Source organism: Larimichthys crocea, chromosome I, assembly GCF_000972845.2.
Source record: "Larimichthys crocea isolate SSNF chromosome I, L_crocea_2.0, whole genome shotgun sequence".
NCBI classification, from domain to species: Eukaryota; Metazoa; Chordata; class Actinopteri; family Sciaenidae; genus Larimichthys; species Larimichthys crocea.
The window spans coordinates 18,696,360-18,705,884 of record NC_040011.1 but is presented as its reverse complement, the minus strand read 5'-3'; positions in this window follow the sequence as shown (position 1 = coordinate 18,705,884).

The window sequence follows — 9,525 nt, the reverse complement described above, 5'->3', positions numbered from 1 at the left end:
GATGGGACAGATTTATTTGGCTGCTGGTATTTAACCTGCAGTTCTGGCCTATGTGGGGGGCTCCAAAGATTTCAGAGGAGATCCAAAGCTTCGGAAAGTTGGAGGCAATTGCATTTAAGTCAGATTGAGAACTTGAGAAAAAAAAAAGAATCTAAGACAATCAATCTTTTACAGCCAGAGCTGAATAATTAAAGCAAATGTTTGCAGCACTTCAGAAAACTATCATAATAACAGTGCACTTTGGAAGTACAATAAAAAGGAATTACAGCGCACTCACATAGCACAAAGCTTATATAAGAACTCACTGTATAATAGTGGGTTATGCATTATGCATTGGATTATTAGCACTCATATATAACATGAATTAACATGACATGTGAAACTATATCATGAAACTTTAAACAAACATATTATGACATCTGAATGATTATTATCAATAAATAATATGTATCAGAGAAAAAATACATCATATAGAATTTAGTAACAAAACCCGTCTCCTTCCCACCCCGACTCTGAAGACCTACAGTATAGTCTGAAAATTGTCCTGCTTAGTAATTACCATCAGAGGAATTCACAGCACACTCATAATTTTATGTTTCTAATTTTAAAGCTCCATAAAAGCACATTTAAAGAAAAAGTTCATAATCAAAAGGTCGAGAATCTTTGCTTCTTTATTTCATGCAAGAATCTGTGCACTAGAAGTTACGTACAGTAATAGACTCTACATAAACCACAGCACAGCATATAATATTGACTTGAATGTTTTTTTCATAATTGTTTTCTTTATTGGCATACATAGGAAACCAGTAGTTCTTCATGTGGGAGCGCCCTGGCCTTAATTAACTCCAGTCTGTGTATTCTAAAAGGTCCACTCAGTTCTAAAGAACCCAGTCCCACACTGGGATCTGAGTCAAAAATAAAATTCATATTTAATTGGTGAGAAAGTGACTGTTTTCTTTTGATCCATTACCCAACTGGATACAGAATGATTTAGTGTTCATGCAGGAGGTGAAAATGGAATTTTCTATTGTTATGTTTAGCACATGAATGTATTCTTTTTTTCTTAGCACATGATTATTATATTGCAGCTCTTTTTTTACCCTGGCTGTTAATTAATAGAACAACATTCTGCTCTTGCTCGTGTGCTCTGCATGATGTCCTGGAGGAAAATACTGCAGAGCTGGAAGTCCAGCATGGCACCGATGTGGAGAACTGGAGGTCTGGTTATGGAGATTCTTCAGAGGGATTTGAAACACTATCCGAGGCTGCTTTACCTGAAACTCATGAACAAGCCGTCAATTTCTCAGTCTCTCTCAATCACCAAAGTCTTTAGGATCATTATTCATAGTTAGTTTCATATGTGGCCAGCAGCTGGACGGACAGATCTTTTCTTTAGTCCATCCTTACGGCACCAATCCTGATTCGATAAACAGTGAAAGGGTATCACAAAATCGTTTTGTCGGTCTCACAACCACGCACACAAGTTTGTAGCAACTTGTTCTTACTAATAAAAACTCAATGATCTCTGGCAAAATAATATCCACTCCGCACTTCCCATTGTTACCTTGCTTACAGAGCTGCTTGCTCTGGGTATTCTTTGTGTTTGGATATGTTTCTTTTGCCTGCATGGATCTACAGAAAAAGTGCCATCCTTTGAATTAGTTGTTAGTCACACCACTGAACAAAGGAAGTCAGGACCGGGGCTGACATTACACATAAGCCTCTTTCAGCTTAGGACAGCAAAACCCTAAAAATGATTGCTTCTCCATGTTCCTCTTAATAAACACTGAATCTGCATTGGCTTGTATCCTGATATAATGGTTAGATCGATTTGTGTAATGAGTAAATTATGCTGAAATTAAGCTTTTCTGGTCATTTCACTTCATATTATAATAATCCCAGATGAGGTCCAGCTTTCCATTTGGTGAGTAATGTACCTGATCTTGTATTGCAGTGGTGTAGTCAATGCAGGTGAAACAAATGCAGTAGCACTCTACTTGTCATCTCTATTTCCATATAATTTCCATTTTGTATAGTAAGCAAGTGTGTGTCCAAAAGATTGAGACAAGAACATCTTGTTCCCCCACACTGTCTTTTTCAATTTTATCCTTGGCTTGTCTTAAATGTATGCAGAGCAGTAACAAAATAGGTTTAAAAAAAGAGATAAAAACCAGACATCACCTGTCCTGTTCAGACACCAATAGAAAGATAAAAGTGGTGCCATAAAGGGTTAAAAAGAGATTTACTGAACCTTCAAATCCCTTAAAGGTGTTTTGCCATCTTATTTTACACTGTCGAGCCATATCCAGCATTTAATCAAAAGATATCCGTATTTGGCAAAGAGTGGAAATACATAACAAGATTACTTCAACTGAATTAGCATATGTTTGTGACAAGCGTTTGTTGATATGCTGCAGCGTACATTTAATTTTATTAGAACTCTGTTATATTAAACGGTAGCGGACACAAAACACAAAGTAGAGACCAGAATCATTTTAATGAAACCAAAGGTGATGGCCTAGATGACTGGATGAGATCTCGAAGCGAGGAGATCCAGAACAGTGCAGGGCTGGTGATGGCAGACAAATTCAGGAGCAGGTGCTAGGATGAGACTGAGCCCGACGTGGCAGGGTTTCCTCAAGCACGGGGAGAGCAGGGTTAGACAAGATTCACAAAATAAGTACACATAATTATTTTGATGATGATGAATAATCTGGTGAAATCTGGAAGGCTGAGCCAGTCTTTTATACAGCATGGGTTGATTAGATTATCAGCAACAGGTGGAAAGTTGATAGTCAGGTGAGAGGGAGACCGGAGGCCAGTAAACAGCAGGCAGGAGATAGTATTCTAGTGTTGCTAACATTAAACAGAAACAATCACTGCACTTTAGACTCATGGGACCTCTTAATGAGAAATTCAGCCTGAGCAAAGAGGATTTCTAAGAGGGTCAGTGGTTTGAAAAATGATTGACTGAAAGGTTGCTGGTTTAAAACCCTCAGTTGCCTATATGAAGTAGGCCAAACACGTAAGACTGCAGAAAATATGAGGCTAGTCTGTTTTTGAAAAATGCCCCAACAAGCAGCACAGAGTAGATCAAGCTGACCAGAAGTCAGACACAGAAATGGCATAGAAAATCCATTCAGTTTTCAAAATAAAACACTCTGTGCAGACTCCTGATCATAAAAAATAGCCAAAAGGGGAACAGTTGAACTATGTAGCCTAATTACCCATGGCAGAAGCACAAAACCAAATAAATGTGACCAAATCGGAGCAAGTTAACAAAAGTTTGGCAGGCAAAACACATGGAGAGCAAACATTAACAAAACGTTGTGGCCACAACGTCTTTATATCCTAATTATTTAGTTATGTTCGTCGAGACTGTCTTCACCATTACAACTCCAGCATTGTTCAAAAGCCTAAAACAAAGACGATATCTACATAGCATAATGTGATTAAAGCATCAAAGCTCTCTCACAATAACGCTCCAAGCTCGCTAATTAACTCCCTAGCTTGTTGACCGAAAGTCATCCAGGTTGGGGAGTACTGCTGCATAAGAAAAGTTGTAAGAGGTAATTTGTGTGGAGTCTGATGAATTGTCTCAAGTGATGTCACAGGGGGAAGCTTCTAAACTTCCAAAGATAAAAAAATAATAATAGTTAGAGTTGACAGGAAATGCCCTCATACAGATGTCTAAATTTACTTCCTCCACAAAAGACTATTGTGGATTTTGCGTGTAGGTGTTTATATTCCATCCACTTTGCAGGACCTTTATGTATCTTGCATCCTTCCCCTGTGAGATGACATCAAACCAGACAACAATATTGATCATTTATTAATAGCCATGCCTCACCTACCACATATAATCACATATATCTGTTGTACTGATTCAGTTTGATGTGACAGGGGAAGAAGAAGAAAGTTTTTGGCCTTGTGGTAGGTGGGGGTGTATTGATGGAGACAATGTGATGCATGGACACTCTCCTTTATGTTCATGCAGACTGATAAATTAATAGTAAAAAGCCGACAAGCACAGACACACGTCTACAGCGCGTCTCAAACACTACTTTTTCAATGTTTCCAGTGTGGGCATTAAGGTTTTGTGTGTACATACAGATAGTTAAATAATATTACCACTGTTGAATATTCGACAGTACATTGACAGTAAATTACTGGATACTAATTGCATTATTTTTACAGCAAGTTACTGTATCATTTTTACAATAAATTGCTGTAAAATGACATCTGTATACTGTAACCCTACAGTAGTTACACCATCATAATACTGTAACTACTTTAACTCAGTAAATTGACATCACATTACTGTAATTTAATAACATGGTTCTGTAGACTTACTGTATTTAACTGTAACTGTAACTACACTTCACAAATGAGGTTACTGTAGTTTAGCAGTATTGTAATTCCCTCAAACACATGAGTGGCTTCTCTCCAAATACACGGTCAATGTTAGTGTAACATGAGCAATACCACGCACAAATCTCAGTGACTACATGTGAACAGGGAACAGTCTTCAGGGGCTACCTTGTAATAGTTGACATAAACATGAAGCCTGTGATGAGCATAAAACTTTCACTGGATTGTTGGTGTCGGCATGAGTCTTACTCACATGAGAACAGTCAAGAATAAAGACTAACGTAAAGCTAAGAGACACAGGACTGAACGTCTTCCTGATGAAGTCCTCTGTCCATTTCATGTGTCCTGTGTCCACTCATCTCTTTTCTCAGCTCGTATTTTCACAGATTCACAGAGAGCTTTCAGGCAGTGATTCTCTGGAGGTAAACATCTAGTCAAGAAAAACTGAAACATATTGCAATACTCTTGTTTTTGTGAGTACATTTTCCCATTCAGATTCTCAAAGTGCACTTCAGAGAACCCTGATCTGGATGTTTCATACGGACTAGACAGGACATGAATCACCTCCAAAAGGTGTGTTCAGAACACACTCACACAGTAGGTCACCCTGTGAACGATCATGAATAAGGTAACTTCTTCTGACATGACATGAGGGTTCATAGCACAGTTGTACAAATTGATTTGTTATAACATTTTCTAATCATACCAAATATTAAATGCTGCAAATCTCTGAAACAAGCAACAAGCCAGCCAGTAACACCTCTGGCTACCAACCAGGCACCATTTTGGAATAACATTCTCTGACCAGTCAAATGGTGAGACTCACTTGTACTTGGAGGAATAATTCTTCAGGAAGCCATGGATAGAATAGAGCTAAAAGACAGAACTGTAATGTAAATGTAACACATTAATGTGATGACTGAACATTCCAAAACTACGGGCATTAATCTGCTGCTCAAACAGACTTCACTCCACTTCTGGAAAGAGATTTTCAATCTTGATCACAGCTGCTTTCTTTAGCCACAGGTAGGATTATTCATTTTCAACTAATCCAAAGAAGTGAATTCATAATGGCATGGATCATTAGGTTTATAGGCGGCGGCATGTTCCCAGACCACTGACATATTGGTTGATTTTGACGGCATAGAAGGACCCTCAGGGCAAAGCCAGAGAAAAATCATTTAATGCTCCTTTTGTAATCATATCCCCTATGGAGGGGGTGATGGGAAGTTGACTCCCTGAGCTTCATCTCTTTTTTCTTAGAGATCAAATGGGCACAGAAAGAAATCACACTGTGAGTTATCTCTAGCCTTACATATGAAGAGGTCAATTATATCCTCCAAGACCTAAAACTAATTATTTCAAAGAAAAGACACAGTTTTCACAGACTGGGACCTTTAACACAAATAACACTGCACTACACTGGAAACTTCAAACACGTTAAATCTCAGTTAATATACTGTAATATAAACATTTAGCTTCCATCTCTTTTTTTGGTTGAGACAGTTTCAGTTGTCTTAAACTTTGACGTTTCATGTATTTGACCCCAGGAAGACTAGGGACTATCGGCTGAAGCTGATGGCTTTCTTGATTACAATAAAAACAACAACAAGAAATTAAAATAATTACGAATTAGAAGAATTGGAATTATGTTGAAAAAACGTTTTTTAACTAGATTAAAAAAACTTTTTAAAAAAAGGTTAATCAGATGAAAGGTGGGTTGAAGTCGAGTAAATAAATCCTAAGAGCAGTAGCACTGGGCTGGAGGCAAGCTGACGACCAAACAAGAGAAAAACAGCAAGGAGTAAACCTGAAGAGCCCAAAAAAGACAAAAACACAACACACAGAAATGATCACTGTTGTGTGAACCACATGTGAGGGAGTGATCTGGTGAAGACTGGATTAAAGAGTATATATATATATATATATATGTCTATAATATACTGCTGAGTCTTGATTGGTGGATGAGATACAGGCGTGCAGAAGCCGGAGGACGATGATTGGACAGTCACACCAACACAGAGAGAGACATACAGGTGGACTGACGAGAAGCACGAGGGAGGGGAAACAGGAAATAACAGGAAAAGGGGAAAGACAGCGAGACCATGACAACAATATTTTTCCATTACTTCAACCTAATGGGATATTTATTTCAACTTTTTAACACCATTCTGTTATTTCACGTGAGCAAAATATGTGGGTGAAATCTGAGCGGATTTGTCACACTTCCTCTGTAAAAGTCAAGTTCATCCTTCTAGTTCTATACTTTTCTTTTTATGTATTCATTTCTTCATTTTCCATATGTGAGATATGCGATGAGTCACATCTACAAAGTCAAAATTCGGCAGAGGAAACTGTATGAGAGGGTGTAGCGGATCATTTGTGCTATTTGTTTAAAGAGATTGTGGCATATATCCTCTCACCTGCAGATAGTGTATAATATGTTATGTTCTTCAAATGACTTTATGCCATTTTAAAAGACCATTTAAACTATTTCATCCTGGGATACAGTGACAGTATTCCACATTTTCAAGAGATTTTTTTCACAGGAAATTTCACAATTTGAAACATTTAATTAAAAAAAGACGTTGCTTGTTTTTGTGTTCTGTTGATCACTCCCTTTTCATTAAACTGTTCCTTTAATCTGCCTTTTTTTCCTGATTCTGACATTTCATATTCATGTTTGTGTCAACACTCATATACACTCACGCATATTTCATGTATTATAAGCTTTTCATTCATCTGCCTTCAAATCACACACACTGGTACATGAGCACACCTGTTGTAGCAGAACAAACAGTGTGTAAAAAAGAATATATATAAAGGATAGAGACTGAAGAAAAGCCTTTGTGATCTTGTGTTTATGCCAAGATACATTATGTGACAATAAATAAATAAATAAATTCAGCTTATTATCACCTAAAGTGCTATATAAGTCTGCCAATGTGTCTGTTTAATAAGTACAGTGTTATGAAGATTAAAAAAAGGAATAATCTTTCTTATCTCATTGGAGCTGAAATATCAGAAGTTCTTAAATAGTTTTTAGTCTGTGATCCAAATGAAATTCACCCTGGGACCAAGACCAAAATTTGATTCTGTCGCCATGGCGCTCAGTCTCATTACAGCATATTAGTTCCCTTGTCATGTGGGAGCCCAGCAGAAAACTCCAGCTAAAACAGACAATCACTGGATTTATCAATATAGACAGAGGAGCAGCAGCAGAGTGGGAGTTTGAAGTAAACACAGAATAGACCCTGGTCTCACGAATAAACCTGTGTGTTTTAAACAACAACAAAAAAATCAGGTTGGTGAGTTGATGGTTGCTAGGTTGAATGAATCCTGCCTATCATGCCCATGAGCAAGGCACCAGTAGATTGCCTCATTATCTATGAGGACTTATTGCTGGTCTGATCTTACCAACGTCTACACATCCATGTGATAGCAGTTCGCACTTATACTGGTTGCAATGTAAGTATTTGAACATCTAGAATGTTTCTGTCTTCACCCATCCATTCATTTTCAAGGTGATCACAAAAAGCTTATCCCATAATGCTTTGGATTTAGGTAACAGCTATGGTAACTCACAGTTTTGATCACCTGTATTTGTTCGTCTGTACCATAACCTCCTTTTCAGTGAAGTGAAGCCAAGGAGGAAGTGCCATAAACTGCAGTTCCTCAAACGTCCACTTGAGGCTGGCTCCAGAAGTTAGTCCATCTCCATAAGTCCCCATGTTCAAATGTCCAACTTCACAGCAGAAATAAACATGTTTACAGCCTGGTACAAAAAACAGTTTTGGTCTCTATAGCTAAGTTTCCCGTTCATGACAACTGTACTGAGGGTGAATTTATATACAACTCACCTGTTCACATTATATTAAGGCTTAAAGTTATGAACAAGTAAGAGTGTGGCTGCTTTGATTGGCAGGTGGGTGCCATTACAGGTGGCTTGTTTGAGCAACCAGGCTTCATTCAGCCCGCCTCGGCTCCACCCACGCTTTGACAGGACTGCCAAGATTTTGTACTTTTATTTTTATTTTGTACTTTTATTTTCAAAGGATAACCCCTTGAGATGTACCATCTCATTTTCGAGGGGGTGCTTATTGCCAACAGATGGCGGCAACCAGAGGCACCATACTGAGCCTGTGGCTGATTTCATGGCACACTGTGACTCTCTGTCAGGTTGAAGCAAGTGTGCCAACAGAGAGAAATAATATGTAAAACTGAGTGACAGAAGTTATTAAAAATAACTCCTTAAAACTATTTTTTATCATCTAGATTAGAGATGAGTCTGTTCATAAAAAGAGCTGTTCTGTGGGTCAAGGTGATACGATGATTTATTACCATACTGTGTGCTATCTCTGTTTATGTTATAGACTAACTCTGTCTCCAAAAAATAAATAAATAAATAATTCCAGCACACCTGTCGGTGAACACTTATTTTGTGTGTCCTTATTAATATGAATAACTCTTTATGACGTGAATTATTAAAGGCAGGATGCTGACTGTGATGGTTTGCTATATTTCATTTACTTTAATCTTTTGCCAAAACCTCCAGTATTAATCATACACACAGGGCCGGTCCTAGCTATGGGCAATGTGGGCGGCCGCCCAGGGCGCATTCTCCGTGGGGGGCGCACGAACGCCCGAAAAAGCAAAAAACCTCGGTAATTTTCGATACCGCTCATTAAGTTAAGGGGCGCACCGGCGGCCGTTAGGGCGCACGAGAAAATGTTCGCCTCGGGGGGGGGGGGGGGGGGGGCGCAAATGTGGCCAGGACCGGCGCTGCATACACAGTTGCTGCTTCTAAAGTATATGATATTATTATGTACATCATACTGTGCAGCTATGACTCACTTTCTTCATTAAGAGGCTCACTGACTTTAATTACAAAAGCAAAGAGTAGCCGTGTTAATTCAACAAGGTCAAACTCTTGATTTGTTTCTGACATGACATGTCATGACAATGTGACTTAAAAGCAAACCCGAACGAGACAGCGACACTCACTGCATGTAAGCAACCCTTCAATCTGTGTTAATGCACCAGATCAACCAGTTCATATCTTAGCTTAGCTTAGCTTAGCTTATTTTATCTTATATCATATTATCTTATCTTATCTTATCTTATCTTATCTTATATTATCTTATATTATCTTAT